We start from the raw sequence: 20,466 nt of genomic DNA, 5'->3' as shown, positions 1-20,466 counted from the left end.
ACTAGTCGACTAGTTGTTTAACTACCTTTTATGTACAACATTTGGAAATAAATATTTGTACATTTAAAAACTGTGTACATTGGTGACTATAACTATAATCTACCTGATCTTGAGGCCTACAAAATCGGGAAAAAAATAAAAACTTTTTTTTTCTTCTTATCAACTAGTCAACTAGTACCAACCAGGTCGACTAGTCGACTAGTAAACTAGTCGACTAGTAAACTAGTCGACTAGTTGCTTAATGCCCTAGTCGGAATCAAATTTCACAGATCCATCTCGTGTTCGGGACCAATTTTCTTTTTGGAAGAGCTCTAGTTTGATGCACCATGTTGTACGCCCTTACCCCCACCCCCACCCCCACCCCTCATACCAGCAGCTCAGCCTAGAGACTGGTGCATGAGGGGTCTAATAGAGTGTGTCTAATGAGAAGGCATGAGAACCAGGGGACTTCTGTCAATGCTATATGGATCCTTTCTTCTTCTCCGTCACCCAACACACACACGCACGCACGCACGCACGCACACACGCACGCAGGCACACACGCACGCAGGCACACACACACGTATAGTTATCACTATACTTGCGAGGACGTCAGGCTGGTAGGATTGCACTGTGTACAGCAGGGGTTCTCAACCTGTGGGTCACGACCCCCTAAAAAATAGCAGATCTACAAGCTCGTAGCGCGCCACTCGGTGGCGCGCTATGAGCTTGTAGATCTGCTATTTTTAAATAGCTAAATTATAACAATGCTTAAAACACCAAAAGGGGTTCCCGCCCAAAATGGTTTAAGGTTATTGTAGCAGTCAATTTATATTGGGGGTCGGGAGGGGGCGAGGCGGGGGTCCCGAGACGTTGCCAAAGCATTTTCGGGGGTCCCCGGCCAAAAACGTTGAGAACCCCTGGTGTACAGCACGATGCAAACAGCAGAAAACAGCAGATACAGTCTTCAAGCTCACAATGGATAGGTCGGCTATATATTGTCCGGTGTGTGACATCGCCACACAAATTATGGTGAAATTGGTGGCCTGCCGAAACATGTTACCATCTTGTGGACTTCACACTTAACTTACATGGAGGTCTTTAAATATGTGGCCTGAATACCGCTATAGGTTGAACTCTGCTAATGAACAAACTGCAACGATTTGCATTCGGACACTGACATTATGTGACGTCTACACGATTGTCACACATTTCATCAGGTCACCAATTTCACCATACCACCTGGAGTGACCGAGTGTGAGTGAGTGAGTGGCCGAGATTTTGGGTATTGGAATTTGGCTTTAGGCATTCTGAGGGTATAGGTATAGACTAAGAGGGTATGCTTAAAGTGAATGGCGCACATCGAGTGGCAAAGCAACATACAAAGTGAGTTTAACATTGTTTCACTTTGTTTTAATGCAATCAGATAGGACTTTTCTGTTTGGATGCATGGGTTGTCAAGGCCAGAAAGTAGTTTTTTTGCCACTCAGTAGGCATTCCTGCGTAACTTCCGGGTTTGATGATGATGTCACGCGCATACCCCAAGCTCCCAGTAAGGCTATCCAACGTCCACTACCTACTGGTCAAATGTGGAATTGCAGCACTTTAATGGAAGTGGACGGACGTTCATGACGTCACGTGCGTAAGCCCGGACCTCAAAATTGAGGTCCGGGGCTAGGCTAGGCTAGGCTAAACTTCCGCTCGCTCGAGCCATCGAGTTAGAATTATACTTCCGGAAGTCTTCCGGGTGCTTCAAAACGCCACTGAGCAACTTCCACTGAAATGAATAGCGGGGGGGGCGGTGCTAACGCTCCAGTTCGGTCTCAATCCTTCTTTATACTCTATGGCATGCCCTCTATAGCTCTTAGTGTCTCATCCTATAGGCGTCCCATAGGGCTAATACCTAGCCCAGGTGTCTCTTATGGGTTTTCAAACAGCTGGTGGATGTAAATCGGCGGTTCCCAAAGTGGGGTCTGGGGACCCACAGGGGTCCTTGAGGGAGTTCCAGGGGGTCCCCAGCTAAATTATAGTTTGGAACCAAATGGACCATTACGGGTCTGTAACTCAGAGAGTGTACACTCTCTCTAGGTCGTCCTCAGACGAGCCCTCCATCGTCGTTTCCAGTCATCCCGGTTCTCCATACATCTGGCCAGTTCGTTGGTACTTTGCGCTCCTGCATCGCTCTCGAGTACATCCACGTATGTTAGCGTGGGACGTCCTCGTGATCGATGCCCGTGTGTTGGTTCCCAGAGCACCAGTTTGCTGGCTGGCAGTTCTTGATGCCTTTGGCAGTGTCCTGCTATAGTCTCATTCTCCTGGCTGCTATTTTCTGGCTCACCCTGGGTAATCCCTCATACAGAGTCCTGTTAGCAACATGTACAGTCGTGCTGATGTTAAGTACTGCACGCAGCATTCTGGTGTAGCACCCGTCAAGGTCACTCTCAGACACTCTGAGTTAAATTAACATTGATTTTACAATATAAATGAAAAATGCCACAGACGAATAACAGTCTAAGTCCACACTATTGATCCATAATGTATAAATGATAGATAAGGGTTCAGGACAACGAGGCCTTTTCGTGGAGGGGTCAGTCTGAAATTTGGACTTAGACTGTTTTTCGTCTGTGGTACTCAATTGGGGGTCTCAGAGATATAAATGCCATTAAATGGGGATCCGTCCGAAGACTAATGCATGTCAACTGGGGGTCCTTGAAATTAAACAGGTTGAGAAACACTGCTAGAGAGCCGTAAAAAATCTTCTCTTATGGGGGGTCCCTCCCTGGCATAGCTTTTCAAATGGGGGTCCGCGGGCTAATTAGTGTCAATTTGGGGGTCCTTGACGTGAAAAAGTTTGGGAACCACTGCGCTAGTGCACAGCTTCAACTTGTAGCGTGGGAAAAGCGTTTCAGTTTTTTTGCCCACGATACAAGTTGAAGGCGCGCACTAGCGTCAAAACCATGCAGGAAGAGATGCCTGGACTAGGCATTTTCTTGATGCCTCTTGACTCGAAAGACTGGTTACACCCTTGTTCTGCCCTTGTTCCTTCCTGGTTCCGCCCAAGGACTGTCTAAAGAGGACGAGACGCAAAGACCGTACGGGTGACGCCATGTTGCTCCATGGTGCTCCATGGAAGGAAAGAAACATGCGCAATGGGCTATATGCAGCCAACACTTCCGCGTTCAGCTTCCTTGGTCTCAACTGCGCATGTTTCTTTCCTTCCATGGAGCACCATGGAGCAACATGGCGTCGCCCGTACGGTCTACGCGTCTCGTCCTCTTTAGACCTTGGTTCCGCCTTATGGTTGTTCACGTGGAATTTGATAAAACATCATTTTTGGAGAAAGAAAAAGAAAAGAAGAACAACACAATATGGCCAGTCACTCACTATGCTGCACCTGAGATGTTCCCTTTCATGACACCGGGTTTAAAATTAAAATGTAATACACAGAATATCAATACGAAGCAACTGGAAAACGATGGTAGTGGATGGAGAGAAAGGGATTTTTGTCCAACCAAGAAACAGCAACCAATGGGTGCGAAGAGGCGGGCACAACCACAGGCGGGACTTGATAAAGTTTCAATTAAGCCTGCATTTATAAACTTTTTTTTTTAACAATATATTTATTGCATTTCTTTTTTTTGTACAAACAGACAATACAACAGAACAATACATAATACATCAGACAATACAATTACTTAAAAAACAAAACAAAAAAACAAAACAAACATACAGTACATACATATAAATACAGTATATTAAAATAAGGGCACTTAGACTGGTAACAACAACAGAGTCCTTATGGCCACAAGACCAAACAGCTGCAGAGAATACAATTAGACATTTTCAGTTTCCACCATTAAATAAGATAAATCATTAACCGTAATATATTGGATAAACCGTCCCCATATTTTATCAAACATCTTTTGTTTATTCTTCAAAGTATAAGTGATTATCTGCATTTATAAACTTAAAGCAACCTCCGGTCAGGACCAAGAAAATGGTCCTCAAAAGGTTTTTTTTCTCAAATAATAGTATACTTGTCGGGGCGTTTGAACCCTTAAAGTATAGTACAAACACACACACACACACACACACACACACTTACACACACGTGTGCACACAGATACTGTATCACACACATCCCTCCTGCCTCCAATCCGATAGGTCACCCTAGGCCTTATTGACCGAGTGTATCGAAGCGTCGTATTGGCTCCTTGATCTCTCTGTTGTGTGTGTGTGTGTGTGGCACGCGTACGGACATGTGTGTGATCCACATGGGGTCGGGCCGAGGCTGACACGCAATGATGGGTCGATAATGTGGCCATTCATTAAAAACACTATTACAGCTCTCATTCTGCACTCCATTCTCATGGATGTGGATGTCTACCATATTATAGGTGCTATACAGACAATACAGTACACGGTACTAAAGAAAAACTAAAAGCCCTTTGATATTTATACTTTCATCTGCAAATGGAATTTCCACTTCAATGCCAATCCATTTCTGTGAAGCAGCATGAATACTGTACATATACTCTTTGGGTTGTCGGAGCCCACAAATCACAAAAGTGTTCGCGGCCCACCCATCCGAACACTTGTTGGGCTGCCGAAGCGCTCAGATGGGTGGGCCACGTGGAAGCGCTCAGATGTGTGGGCCACGTGGAGCGCTCAGATGGGTGGGCCACATGGAAGCGCTCAGATGGGTGGGCCACGTGGAGCGCTCAGATGGGTGGGCCACATGGAAGCGCTCAGATGGGAGGGCCACGTGGAAGCGCTCAGATGGGTGGGCCACGTGGAGCGCTCAGATGGGTGGGCCACATGGAAGCGCTCAGATGGGTGGGCCACGTGGAGCGCTCAGATGGGTGGGCCACATGGAAGCGCTCAGATGGGTGGGCCACATGGAAGCGCTCAGATGGGTGGGCCACGTGGAAGCGCTCAGATGGGTGGGCCACGTGGAAGCGCTCAGATGGGTGGGCCACGTGGAAGCGCTCAGATGGGTGGGCCACGTGGAAGCGCTCAGATGGGTGGGCCACGTGGAAGCGCTCAGATGGGTGGGCCACGTGGAAGCGCTCAGATGGGTGGGCCACGTGGAAGCGCTCAGATGGGTGGGCCACGTGGAAGCGCTCAGATGGGTGGGCCACGTGGAAGCGCTCAGATGGGTGGGCCACGTGGAAGCGATCAGATGGGTGTGCCACGTGGAGCGCTCAGATGGGTGGGCCACGTGGAAGCGCTCAGATGGGTGGGCCACGTGGAAGCGCTCAGATGGGTGGGCCACGTGGAAGCGCTCAGATGGGTGGGCCACGTGCATTTTCAAAGAATGTTCATTTGAGCAATCAATCGCTCGATTGTGCTCAAGTTCTAATTTATTGGTATTACTTTTTAATATCAATGTTATATTACCATTTCGTCTTTAATTTTCTTTTCTTTTTTTTCTTTTCTCTCATATTTTTAAGCCTTTCTAAAAAGGATCCCTGACTAATAAGACAAATATGCCTTAAAACATTATACTGTATTGTATTATGTTAATAAATATACTTTTGATCTGCTATTATGTTGCGATGTTTCTGTTTTGCAGATATACAGTATATATATATGGCCGATATACAGGCCTAGTGGTCCTATTTGTAAATTGTATTAAAACACTTATGTATTTCTGAGCATCTCTGCGCAATGCAAACAGCACCAATACCTAGACAGGCTCAGATGCAACACATTGTGAGCTCCTGGGTCTGCTCTTTTCTATAAGTATAATTTACAAGCCTTCCATCATCATTCCGTCCGCGTGTACTCGAGAGCAGTGTAACAGGCGAGCCCAACCTCCTCACCCTTTTAGAAAAGAAATAACAGAGCCCTGCACATGATTAGAGATGTGTTGGATGGTATTTGGCCCCGTGAAGCAGCAGCGCTCGCGCGTAATCAACTCAGCGATTTCACACCGCGTTGAGTGGAATGGATCCACAGAGCGGAGCTAGTGGTTGGATCACTGTCACACTCATGCCTGCATGCAGTTCTTTCGCATGCTTCACTGTGTGGACTGGGAGCAAATTAGACACTGCGGTCCGTAACTATGCTCACTTCTCACCTCTGTACGAGGTAAGAAAATAGATTTAAAAAAAGAAACAAACAAACAATGTAACAGATGAAAATTAATTCGAAAACGCGAGGTACACCAACTATATACAACTATAATTTAATCCAAGATGACAATGTTAAAGAATGAGTGCCGTGATTTTTATATTTCTTCCCGTTTTTCATGTGTTTATGAGGTGACAGTACTTCATTAGACTGGTTGTTATGTGCAATGACCACCAGCGGTTCCCGACATGCGGGAACCGCTCGAACATGCGCTGATCCCGTGCTTGCGGTTATGGTTAGGTTAGGGTTTGAGGTAGGTGTCGTTACCAATGACTAGTCTGAACGAAGTACTGCACTCATGATGTCTTCCCTTTGTATATGTAAGGTTTCTTCCTGGAGGCTGAAAACTTGACAGTCAATAGTGCCAATGAAAAAAAACTGTGATATAGTGACATCACAATACCATCCCCTAACCCCTCCCCCTTTATCATACAACCACAGCTGTGGGTGCGGCTTCAGTTCAGGGGGATCACCACACCCATAACCATGCACCAACCAGGCAAACCAGGCATACTTAATGAACTGGTTGACCGTGTCCACATAAAAACGGAATTTTAACAAAAGAATCTTCCTCATTATAGAAATAATAATACCTAAGTTTTAGGGTGGGGGAAAAAATCACAGCACCTCATCTTTAATATACCAACTACGGTATGTGAGGTAGGGTCAAATGTCTCCACAGTGGTCGTTTCATGGTTAATATAACAAGATATTTATGGATTTGGGCGACTTAGGCTTAGGTTTAAAACATTAATCAGGTTATGCCTGATCTGACTATACTTGTTATACTTTATTGTCTTGCACAGACAATATCTAAAAGCTCACAAACAATGTGTTAAGACTGCAGATCAGTTACTTTTGGTAAAATGGCAGAAATGTTGCGGTTCTCATAAGCACATTAATACAAACATGTGTGTGTGCTGTACCTCTGGGTGCAGAAGCTGCATGCACAGAAATGTGTCTTGGTGAAATGGATATGGATGCTATAGTAGTGGTAATAACCACTCTTAATGTTATGTAAATAGACGTAGTTCTAAACACTTTCATGGTGTAACATTTTTGGCTATACTGACTCGGGGTGCATACTTAGTTTAGACTAGTCATTGGTTAGACATGGGTTAAGGTTAGGTTTAGGTGTGCTGCCCCGTGGGAGGTTAGGTTTAGTTAGGGTGAGGGTTTGAGATAGGTTGTAGTTGTAGGACTAATGACTGGTCTAACCAATGCCTAGTCTAAACCAAAAACTGTCTAAACTAAGTACTGCACCCGGATCTGCTATTTCCGAGCTGTAAATGGCTGAATGAATGGCTGAATAAGCTATTATAATCAATATAATAATCTTCTTTTGAGTCAGTAGGGTGCAGTATTATTCAGCCATTCATTCAGCCATTTACAGCTCGGAATTGTAGATAGGTATTTTTTGGTGCAAAACCAGGTGTATAAGTCAGCCAATAGAGCAGCAGCAATGCAAATGAGCTAGTCCTGGAGTAGAAGCAGAGAGAGAGACAGACAGACAGACAGACAGACAGGCAGGCAGGCGGGCGGGCGGGCGGACAGACAGACAGACAGACAGACAGACAGACAGACAGACAGACAGACAGACAGACAGACAGACAGACAGACAGACAGACAGACAGACAGACAGACAGACAGACAGACAGACAGACAGACAGACAGACAGACAGACAGACAGACAGACAGACAGACAGACAGACAGACAGACAGACAGACAGACAGACAGACAGCAGAGATGAAGAGCTGCCTGCAGCACTCGAGGAAAGGGAAGGGTTTTAAGTTAAACTACAAAACAAGAAAAATATCATATTCAGTCAGAATGTATTGACTTTGTTTGGGCTACATCTCCCAGTGTTTGATATCAAAGAAACAATAAGTGAGTATAAACTATATTCCTTAACGCACCTTTCAAAACAATGTCTTGTGAAATGAGCAATCACACTGCAGTAGATCAGCAAAAGGAAATGAATAATAATAACGAGTATAGGAATACAAGATAAAAAAACAAGACAACGTAAGGCCAATATCAAAACAATGCACACTGCACAAGAAGACAAAACAAGCAAGAAAAAAAAGATACGGTAGGCAGAGAAAAGGAAGGAACCACTAAAAAAGCTCTGTTACCAGTGTTGTCAGGTTTTGAGAGAAAATAAGCAACCAGGGGCCTGTTCCACACAACTTGGATGAACTAATCCAGGATTTAGGCCAAAACCAGGCTTTTAAATCCTGGTCTTTACAGCCTGGTTTATTCCGTTCCACTAAAGCCAAGCGAGGCTTAGAATGGGCGGATTTAGCGAGCCAGGATCATAAAGCCTGGCTGAATAGACAGCCTGGCTTTTTGTTTCTAGACCCATTCGGTGGAACACAGATTTACTGATCCTTCTTCTTCATGGGGTATTATGGCAGTTTGCATCCTTAATAGTTGCATTACTGCCCCCTTCTGTAGGCTATATCTCAGTATCTTTACTAATCTATTCAAGACTTACGGATACAATGACTTAAGCTTCTAAAATAAATACTGCTGCTGTAATTAAAGAGAGAACATACTCTCAATAGTGGATAGACTGAATGATTAACTACCCCAAAAATATAGTTTACATTTTACCACTACTATTAACTTAAAACAGAATTCTTAATATTGTAAGCATAATGATATTGTCGCATTGTGATATTTGGCCATAACTCCCTCCTCTGAGGGAGCTACCTTTGGGGAAATAAGGGGGTTGTTGTCCAGAACTGTGGGTCATGGGTTCAATAGTGGGTGAAACGTTACAATGGTAATATATTGTAAAACAATGAGTAATGGTAATATTTAGTGGTTTTCACTTTTACAAAAAATAATAATTAATATAATATAATATAATATAATATAATATAATATAATATAATATAATATAATATAATATAATATAATATAATATAATATAATATAATATAATATAATATAATATAATAATTCTTCTTAACCGTGCACTTGCACGACAGCAAACCTATTCTGGGGAACATTCACCAAAATCAGATGATCTACATGATGTTGTGCAGCCTATATATTTTGGTTCTTTGATTTTATATAGTGCTTAAATTAGTCCTTTAATGCAGACCGATAAAAATAAGGCAACATAAACCCATAATAATTGAATAAGTGTGGAAAACATCATTGGTTTGTGATCAGTTTGACTGCTTAATGAACAGTAAAGACATCAGGATTAGGTTAAACCTGGCTGTTAGCCTTGTCCGGAGCAGGCTAAATCCAAAGCATTAGTTTCCATGGTAACTAATGTAGCATCACTTTCATGAAACCGAATCAAGCCTCAACATATCCAGGTTAACTGGTTAAATTAATCTGCCAAGATTAACCAGCTTTCATGAAACCGGTTAATCGCTGATCCAGGATATATTAAACCAGGATATCTGTTAAATCCCGGCTTAATCTCTAATCCAAGTTTCGTGGAACGGGCCCCAGGTCTGTGAAAACAAGCCCAAAATAAATGAGACCAGAAGAGACTATAGGCTACGGCTATTTGAAAATAGCTGATTTACAAACTCACAACAACGCGTTGCGATGCAGACAAAAATACATCTGCGGACCCTTGCCATAAAAATTACTGACATTCATCAATTGGGTCTTATGAATTCAAAATAAGAACATTATAATGGTGTGGGAAAAAGAAAAGAAAAATCTAGAATTTGCCACGGGCGAGGCCAAGTCTTGCCACAGACACATCTGTCCGTGTATGGACATATTGTTGTCATGACCCACATGCACAAGCAGTAGGCGTTAGGCTTTGGAATGACACAAACACCCTTAGTTCTGAGACTGGTCGGACAGCCAGAATAAGGCCCATTAGATTGATTGATTGATTGAATTGATTGATTGAAAATTGTATTAACAGTTTGCAGAATTACAGTACATTTCAAGCACAAACTCAATACAAAGGCTGTTAACTGTGAGTGGACGACCCAATTAAGCATTACACTTGTTTACAACAGGGTCCACCATGTTCAAATCATCAAAACATTTAGAGACGTACAAATAGACACTTCTATATAGACAAAGAACAGTATAGGAATTCATCATAATGGAGGTAAAAAGGGAAAAGAAACATATACAGTGAGGGAAAAAAAAGGGGGGGGGGGCGGTGGGGGGGATTCAGATTTTACGGGGGCCAGTTTCGAATTGCAGCCATCCGTAGGTGCCCTTTGAGAGCGGTTTTGAAGGAGTCAAGGGATTCGCATGTCTTAATGACTGTTGGTAGGGCGTTCCACATTTTGGTGGCATAGGAGCGAAAAGAATTTAGTCCCTTGTTTGTGCCGAATCTGGGTTGAACATGATTCGTTGCACTCCCTCTGGTGTTGTGGGTGTGGACTTCGTTAACATTAAGGAAGTATCTACACAGGTACATGGGTATCTTGGTGGAGTATCGAATCTTGTGGACCAGACCCATTGCAAGATGCTGTACTCTCGCCGACCCTAAGCCATGCCAGTCTGTCAAAGTGGGCAGGGGTGAGGTGGGTTCGGGGGGTGAGGCCAAGTAGGAGCCTGACCAGTTTGTTTTGGGAGGTCTGGAGCCTAGTTTTAAGGGCCTTTGAGGTGCTGTGGTACCAGGAGGTGCATGCATAGTCAAAGAAGCCTTGTACAAGGGCTCCTGTTAAGGTCTTCAAGGTGTTTTTGTCGACCAGTGAGGAGATCCTGTAAAGGAATCTTGTTCTTTGGTTGAAGGAACTCACATTGTCGAGGGGATGCGAATCATGCGATCAGTTTGATTTTTAGAATGGGGCCAGCCATACCTTTGTAGTGCTTTATTAAGAAGATTTGAGAAATCAATTGGACATTCATTTTGTTAACAAGTGTACAGAGCAGCCAACACTACAATAGTGAAGCCTATGTGCGTGAATTTGGAAGGAGTCTGGCGGCCGCATGTTGGACGAACTGAAGCAGAGACTCAGGGGAGCCGGACAGGATGAAACAAAAACATGAGAGATTTTCTCTCTTTTAAGTATGTACTAAGTATGGGTTTAAATTTTGCAATGTTTCATAATTGGATAAAACTAGGCTGGACAACGGCAGTGGCGTATGCAGGAATTAATTATTAGCTTGGCCTGGGACCATCTGCACACTGTGCAAATTATTTTGCATTAATTATTAATAAATACTCATGTTGGCCTTTAATTTCCTAAAAATATTAAGTCAGATGTCTTATTGACAGGTGTAATGTCAGGCTACTACAAGACACTTCATCCCATCACATTCCCAAATGTAAACAAAAAAATCACACCCATGTGAAGTGAGGGGTGCTAATATATTAAAGTCTACCTCATGTTGCTATGATTTAGGTGGTGTAATGATGATGTAAAACAAACGGTGTCAAAACAAACATTAAATTCTCTTTATGTTAAGGCCTTTTTTAAAACAAACATTGAACTAAAAACAAACATTAAACCTGTATATAGGAGGGGCTACCCTAAAAGATAAAAATAAATGAGGGGCGCTCTCATCATCATACATCATCTCATTCCAGCCAATCACAATTTGTGTCCTCACCTTCGTCTTCAATGTTTGTGTTTACACAATGTTTGTGTTTACACAAACACTCAAAGCTGGACACCCCTCAACAACCATAAAGCAACAACATGCACACTCTCTCAGGCAGCCTACTAGTATTGAGGTATGAGTAGTAGTGTTGAGTATTGAAGACTGCAGATTGTACACTGTACAACAGCTATAGTTTCTTTCAACTCACTTCCAAATGACACACCCCATAGCATAGCAGCAGACAACATGGTTAGCACCACATAGCATAGCAGCAGACAACATGGTTAGCACCCCATAGCATAGCAGCAGACAACATGGTTAGCACCCCATAGCATAGCAGCAGACAACATGGGCACAATCAATGAAAATCCATTCAACAAAAATTACAATTATGACCTTTGATGTCTTCAATCACGTAGTAATCCATAATCAAGGGCGGACGCTGTTGTGGAGTTGCCCAGTAAAGCTGAAGTCCTCAGGATACAACTGTTGTAGGCCTACAGTAGGCTAGCTCCTCTGGGGACTGCTGACTTATTTTCTTTCCAAAAACTTTGCAATAGACGTTTGACATTGTGAGGCTAACATTTAGGCTACTCTCAGAGAGGCTTCTCGTTTATATTTAATCATAAACAAAGATGCAAGTTTCTGTGGTGAAGAAAAACAAAATCTGCCACATTCTAGAAACAAGCACATGATGACAGGCATCAGGCAGGCATGACCAATCAATCTATGCAGGTATAGATGGACAAACTATAGGGTGTGCCAACGGCTACAGATACAAATAGGAAAAGGTGAATACAGTAATAATAATAATAATAATAATAATAATAATAATACACCCACTGCCATATTTTGCTAAATTGAATGCAGTGATTGCATCCACATCATGTTATGTAATGACGCTATACTGTCATCATATGATATTAAAAAAATAAATCAATTCAGCAGCAACGACCCATCTTGCCTGCCCAAAATAGAAACTGAACTAGAAACTGGGAAACTGTTTGGAAAATCAGCATAAAAAGTGTATTAGTTTACCCTTTGGTTGGTTTGTAAACCTTTTATATCAATAAACACAAGACGTGTGTAACAGCATAGGTTTGTTTATTCCGCCATCTTGGATCTCATCCTAGCATGAACTCCCGTCCCGAAGTCTCGCGGGACTATACCAGTGTGCAACAGGTAACAGGTAGTCTGTGCTACAGTGCCACCGTGTGGTGGTAAATACATGCAGTATGTTACATCTCCCTTCTTAAATAAAAGACAGTTGTTCCATATATTTGAGGTAGCGTGGCTTGTAAGGCAAAGTCCAAAAGGCACAATCATTGGCTGAAAAATATATGTGCTCAAAATAGCAAAGTGAACTAGCAAAATAGGCACATGGCATAAATCACTTGAACAGTGCATTATACGTACTTAAACCTGGGCAAAGTGCAAAATGTTGTATATGTAAACAGGTGTAGGCATGAGGATAGCTGGTTAGAGTAAGTTCAATACTTACTATTATTCAATACCTTAGTGCAACTTCAATAAATGCAAATTCACATGTATAATAACCACAGGTAAGTTATATATGCATCAAAATAATAAATGTAAATTTCTTCAAAATGCAATAGGCCTACCCATCCTCCTTTTTTTTTTTTTTTTTTTAGGAAGGCACAGGCAAAATCAGAGAAAATACAATGTACAATCAATGGTTGTTTTCTTTTCCTTTTTTTTTAGTATTAGGGCAGCGCTTGGCTTGCACCCTTTACAATGATTCACAAGTTAAGAACTTGTCTCGGCTTGACAGCACGGCCTGATCGTGTGATGTATTCTTGCCGAGGGTTATCCGGCTGACAGTTCAGTTCTGGAGGTACCACAGGATCACGGTGACGGACCTGTGTGTCGCTGGTGCTGGGCTCCAGCTGTTGGATGACCTCTGCTGTCGCACCGCCTCCGCTGTCGTGTCTCTCTCGGCTCTCTCGGAGGTGTCGGCGGTTGCGTCGATAGGTCTGACCTCCGCTGGTGGTGATGTGGTAGCTCCTGTCTGTGTGTGCAGGTCGTGTCACTGTCGCAGGTTTCCAGGAACCGTCCTGCTGGCGAAAACGGACAGGCGTACCAGCAGCTAGCTGGGGTAGAGGTCTGGCAGATCTGTTGAAATACGACTGCTGCCGCTGCTGACAGATCTCTCTCCTCTCACGTACTGACTGCTGACAGACGACCTGAGGTTGCAGGTGTTTGGCTGTTGCAGGAAGAATCGAGCGTAGTCTCCGACTCATGAGAAGCTGTGCTGGTGATTTCAGGTTGTCTACAGGCGTGTTGCGATACTCTAGTAGACTGAGGTAGGGGTCTTTGTTTTCAGCTTTGGCCTTGTCCAGTATGCGTTTGGCTATCTGGACATACTTCTCTGCGAGGCCATTGCTCTGTGGGTAGTGGGGGCTAGTGGTGGTGTGTGTGAAACCCCATGACTCTGCAAAGCGTTGAAACTCACTTGAGCTGTAACACGGTCCATTATCGCTGATCCAGACCTCTGCGATGCCTTGCCTGGACATGATGGACTTGAGTTTGGAGATAACAGCTGCTGAAGTACAGCTGTATAGTCTTTCCAGCTCAAAGAATCTGCTGTAGTAATCTACAACGATGAGATAGTCTCTTGAGTTCCAGGTGAATAGGTCGGTGCCTATCACCTGCCACGGCCTTTCTGGGATGGCATGTGACAGCAGGGGCTCTCTGGGGTTTGCGCTGCGTCGCTCTTGACATATGCTGCAGGCCTCCACTGCTGCCTCGATCTCTTTTCCCATGCCGGGCCAGAATAGAAGGTCTCTAGCTCTGTTTTTGCTCTTTTCCACACCCATGTGGCTGGAGTGTATGCGCTCTATCATGGTCTCCCTGAGCTTACGGGGAATGATGATCTTTTCACTCTTGAACATGATACCGTCGATTTCTGAGATTTCATCTCTGTGGTTCCAAAACTCTTGAATGCTAAGCGGGCAGTGTGACCTTGTGTCAGGCCAGCCATCCAGTGTAGCTTTTCTCAGTGCAGCGAGCTGTGAGTCTTGGCTCGTAGCCTCTCTTATTTCTGACAGTCTCTTGTCACTCACAGGAACGCTGCTGATAACTGTGTGCACCTGGGCCTCCATTCCTTCATGCAGGGTTCTGTCATGGTACTCTATGGACTTCCGTGACAGCGTGTCAGCCACAGGTATGTCTTTTCCAGGCCTGTGAATGATTGTGATGTCGTACCTCTGGAGTTGCAGTATCATCCTCTGCAGTCTTGGTGGCGCTGCTGCCAGTGGCTTCTTGAGTATAGCCTCCAAAGGCTTGTGGTCCGACTCCACAACTACCTTGCGGCCATACATGTACTCGTGGAAACGTTTGCAGCCGAACAGCACGGCATACAGTTCCTTTTCTATCTGTGCATAATTCTCTTCGGTGCTGTTGAGAGATTTTGATGCGTAGGCAACTGGCTTGCTGTCTTGAAGCATGACTGCACCAAGGCCACTTTTAGAAGCGTCCACTTGGAGCCGTAGCTCTTTCTCAGGGTCAAAGTACGACAGTACTGGGCCTGGCTGCTGAGTTATCAGTTCTTTCATCTGTTTGAATGCTTTGTCGTGGTTGGCATCCCACACAAACTCACTGTCTTGTTTTAGTAGTTGTCGCAGTGGTGAGTTGATCTCTGACAGATGTGGAGCGAATCTGGCCAGATAGTTTATCATCCCTAGGATTGTCTCCAATTCTGCCTTGTTCCGTGGTGGCTGCATCTCCTTCACAGCGTTCACCTTCTGTGGATCAGGCTTTATGCCTTCGTGTGACAGTGTGTGGCCAAAATAACTGACCTCTGACACGCAGATGTGGCATTTGTCAGGGTTCAGTCTCACACCTCTCTCTCTGGTGCGCTGCAGCATGGCTCTGAGGTGTCGGTCGTGTTCCAGCTTGGTTTTACCGAACACCAGTACATCATCGACGATGGCTGCCACGCCGCTGAGGCCCTCGTATGTCTCGTCTACACGCCGCTGGAACTCGTCCTGTGCTGAGATGATCCCGAATGGCAGTCTGAGGAAGCGATACCTGCCAAACACTGTGTTAAACGTGGTTAACATTGAAGACTCATTGCTCAGCTTTATGGCCCAATAGCCTGACCTAGCGTCTAGAACGCTGAAGTATTTTGCTCCGGCGAGCTTTGTGATGACATCCTCCAAAGAAGGTACGGGGTAGTGAGGCCTCAGTATGGCCTTGTTGAGGGGCCTGGGGTCTAGGCACACCCTCAGCTTTCCTGTCTTTGGCTTCTCCACGACGACGAGTGCGTTCACCCAGTCTGTGGGTTCTGTAACCTTACAGATAATGTTGTTGTTTTCCATACTGTCGAGCTCATCTTTAAGGCGGTTTCGTAGAGCTATAGGGATCCTGCGTGGTGGGCAGACTACTGGTGTGATGTCAGGGTCAACACGAAAGTTGCATTCACCTGGGAATTCACCTATGCCCTGGAATACATCGGCGTACTCCTCCAATATGCTCTGACAGTCAGTGTCCAATTTTCCTTTGTCTTCAGACACGGCCATCACTATCTTGACTAGGTTTAGGTCACGGCATGCTTTCATAGCAAGAACAGGTGGGGCGCTAGTGTCAACAATGTGGAAGTCTAGCAGCAGTGTAGTGTTTTTGTGTCTGCACTTCAACTTACATTTTCCATCCACAGTCAGTGCATGTCCTCCATAGTCTGTGAGCTTGCGCGTCACTGGTTTCAGTGGAACGTCCTGGAATAGTGTCTGGAAGATGTTGACTGGAATGGTGTTGGCCTGTGCACCGGTGTCCACCTTGAATCTGACCTTTTGTGGGGGAGAGCCAAGCTCAACATCTGCGTAAGCTTGCTCACTGCTTTTCCCTTCATTCTCAATAGTGATGCTGTCGATGTAGAGCCCTGACTCCTCTTCATCAATGTCCTCTTCGTATGCATCTGTGTTCTCTCTGACAGTATGCACTGTCTTGCGGTGAAAACCTGACTGTGCTGGGCCCTTTGATTTACATGCTCTGGCGAAATGATTAAACTTTTTGCATTTCATGCATTGTTTTCCTTTTGCTGGACAAACATCCTTGCTGCTGTGTTGCCCTGCACAGTAGCCACAGGTTCTCTGAGTTGAATCATGTTCTCTTGGTCTTGCAGCTTTCTGCGGTCTCTCCTGCCTGTATGGCTTTCTGCTTACAGCATGCACAGTATCGTGATCTCTGGCATTACCCATTGTCTTCAGCTGCTGCTTCGCTAGCTCATGGGACCTTGTAATGTCAATGGCTTTCTCCAATGTGAGCTCTGCTCCCTGGCTGAGTAGTTTCTCACGTACATGTGGTGAATTTGTTGCAAAAACAATGCGGTCTCTGACCATTTCATCACTATCTCGGTAGCCACAGTCTTTTACAAGCAGTTTTAGCTCAGTCACAAACTTTTCAATTGATTCATGTTCACCCTGCATCCTTTCTTGAAACTTGTATCTTGCATAGATGGGGTTGGCTTTGGGAGTGATGTAGGCCGTATACTTATCATAATAAGTTTGTAACTTCTTGGCGTCGTCTGCTGTGAGCGTCCAAGTGTTGAAAACATCACGACCTTTATCCCCGATCCATAGAAGTAGATAGCTGCATTTGTCCGCCTCTTCCTTCTCTCTGAGCGGGCCGGTGAACATCAGCTGGGCATGTTGCTGGAAGCGTCTCCATGCTTCAGGCAGGCTTGTGGAATCCCAGTCCATCCGTGGAGCAGGAACACCGTAGGAATCCATTTTTTCAGCGATGGGTTAGCAGATTATCCGCTACTCTGACACCATGTATTAGTTTACCCTTTGGTTGGTTTGTAAACCTTTTATATCAATAAACACAAGACGTGTGTAACAGCATAGGTTTGTTTATTCCGCCATCTTGGATCTCATCCTAGCATGAACTCCCGTCCCGAAGTCTCGCGGGACTATACCAGTGTGCAACAGGTAACAGGTAGTCTGTGCTACAGTGCCACCGTGTGGTGGTAAATACATGCAGTATGTTACAAAAGTTGACTCTTCTCATCGTTGCGGAGGGACATGGATAGTCAGCGTCGGCGTGCTGAGAGGAGGAAGATCTCGACTGATCCGTGGTCGGATCGCTCAGAAGATGAAGAGGAAATAGGCGAGGTGCAAACACAAGAGATGACAACAGATGAAGATATGCGTGGAGCTGACAATAAAAGGAAAAGGAGACTGACTAATTCAGAGAGTGACCATGGGCAAGACGGGTGTTTTGTTGTCGGGATGAGAGCAGTGAGTCAAATTGATGGCATCTTTAGTGAGCCACAGGTGGTGGGAAAGTTTGTTGAGGAGAAGGTAGGAAAAGTGAAGTCAGTAAGGATCAGCAGAACGGGATTGGTGATCGTACAATGCATGGACGGTGGTCAGGTGAATAAAGTTCTGAGAATTGAGTCATTTCGTAAATGCCCAGTGACCACAATGCGATTGGAAGGTTCTGGAAGGAGGATAAAGGGAGTGATCAGTGGAGTCCCACTGTCTGTAAAATCAGATGCATTTATTGATGTTGACGGAGTTTGTGATGCAAAACGGCTCACACGGTTCAGAGAGGGGGAAAGAGAGGAAACCAAGTCGGTGTGCCTGACTTTTGAAGGGGACACGATACCAGAGCGAGTATATTGCAACTACATGAGTTTCAGGGTTCGGTTATTCGAGAGAGCACCGCTCTGGTGCTTCTGTTGCCAACAGTATGGACACGTCGCTGCAGTTTGCAGGGGAAATACAAGATGTGCGAGGTGTAGCGAGGAAAACTGCAAGGGTTGTACTGACGAACCGGTAAAGTGCCTGCACTGCAAGGGAGAACATTTCACGGGGGCAGGACAGTGTCCAAGGAAGGCAAAGGAAATTAAAGTGAGCAAGATCAGAACGGGAAAGAGGGAAATGTCCTATGCCGAAGCAGTGAAGAGAGTGGAGGAGAGTGAAGAAAGGAGGGAGACAGGATTGGAAGAGCGACAGCAGGAAAGGAAAAATGCAGCAGAGCCTGAGGGTATCTGTATGGACAGAAAATGCTTTTTGGCATTTATCGCGATGGTTATAAATATAATATGTGCAGTGGAGATCAAAGGAAAATCGGAAAGAAGATGATCCTGGAAGCAGCAAGAAGATTTCTGAAGGTGGATGACGTCAGGGGAGAGGACCTGGACATTCTGTTGAGGGAGGGAATCATGCCGGCTACTCCCGGCCCGGAGTAGGAGGACAGGAGGACTAACAGAGCCGATCGATGATTACTTTATTTACTTTATTTATTTATTTTTTAGAGGAAGAGGAGTCATAGTTAAGATCATTAGAGTGATCCAAGAGCTGGATCACTAGATGGCGGTAATGCACCAAAACCTGGTTGCCAACTGCCGTAAAACAACAAAAAGAAGAAGAAGAAGAAGACTCTTCTCATCTAGCCCCTCTCGGAACCCTCGTAAAAGGTTTCTGACATTTGGATGTTTACCTTTTACGGAGGGTCCCTTCTCAGTTGTCGCCCGCAACATGGCGATTCTGGGATACACACGGACTTGGCCTCGCATATGTTCTTGCTGCGCTATTTGAGTGGTGGTTATATGTCTCTAAAGAAGCATATAAGAGCTATAGGAGACAACGGTGCAGAAGCCGTTAAGTATTTTTAATCTTTGTCAGACCGTTTTGGCAGCTCTGAAATTCTCTATTCCTCACTTCCCATGTCCCGCCTCCCGAGCGGTGGCTGGCTAGCTGTTACTGCCTCTGATTGGCCGACCGCATACATGCAGGATGTTTTTCAGAGCTGCCAAAACGGTCTGACAAAGATTAAAAATACTTAACGGCTTCTGCACCGTTCGCGGGGGGTTCGGATGTCTCCGTTGTCTCCTATAGCTCTTATATGCTTCTTTAGAGACATATAACCACCACTCAAATAGCGCAGCAAGAACATATGCGAGGCCAAGTCCGTGTGTATCCCAGAATCGCCATGTTGCGGGCGACAACTGAGAAGGGACCCTCGAGGGTTCCGAGAGGGGCTACTTCTCATCCTCCTATGATCTTCACCCGTTCATATGTGTGCTCAGCCGCGGAACAACAGCTGCAGCCTATTTTATCACAATTGCGCTAATGAAACAAAACGCTATACACGGTGACGGTACAGGATTATCATTTCATGTCAAGTATGTATCAGAAGTTGATGTTACCCAGGTAAAGTGGGCTAATGCGTCACTCGCGCATGTTTAACGTTTTCCAGATGCCTCATGGTGGCGCTACAACAGGCCAAGCCGCGACACACACACACACACACACACACACACACACACACACACACACACACACACACACACACACACACACACACACACACACACACACACACACACCAAACATGATTATATTACTCCTAAACATTTTGCCAAACATCACACACAGTAGGCCTACTCCTATCCTCCTGGTGGAGACCTGTGCCCAGAAGGGCACTTTTTCTAGTTGGATTTGAAACCTGGAAGGTAACAGTTCTGAGGTTTGCACCCGATGGAGACGGCATATGGACGGATTTACATAAATATCGCAGCGGTTCATACATGTCTTGGTGGAACATGGAGGACACCAGAAGTTACTGGAGAGTAGCCAGCTTTATAGTGGAGTCACCAACACAGGAGCCAATCACACACACCACTCACTCACCACGCACACCAGCTGGTAGACAATCAGCCGCTCACCACTGCTCAATCACACACGCACGAAAACGCATGAAAAAGCACGCACGCACGCACGCACGCACGCACGCACGCACGCACGCACGCACGCACAGTCGCACACACGCACACACAC

Source organism: Electrona antarctica (assembly GCF_951216825.1).
Source record: "Electrona antarctica genome assembly, chromosome: 6".
In the NCBI taxonomy this organism is placed as follows: Eukaryota; Metazoa; Chordata; class Actinopteri; order Myctophiformes; family Myctophidae; genus Electrona; species Electrona antarctica.
This window is presented reverse-complemented; position numbering follows the sequence as displayed.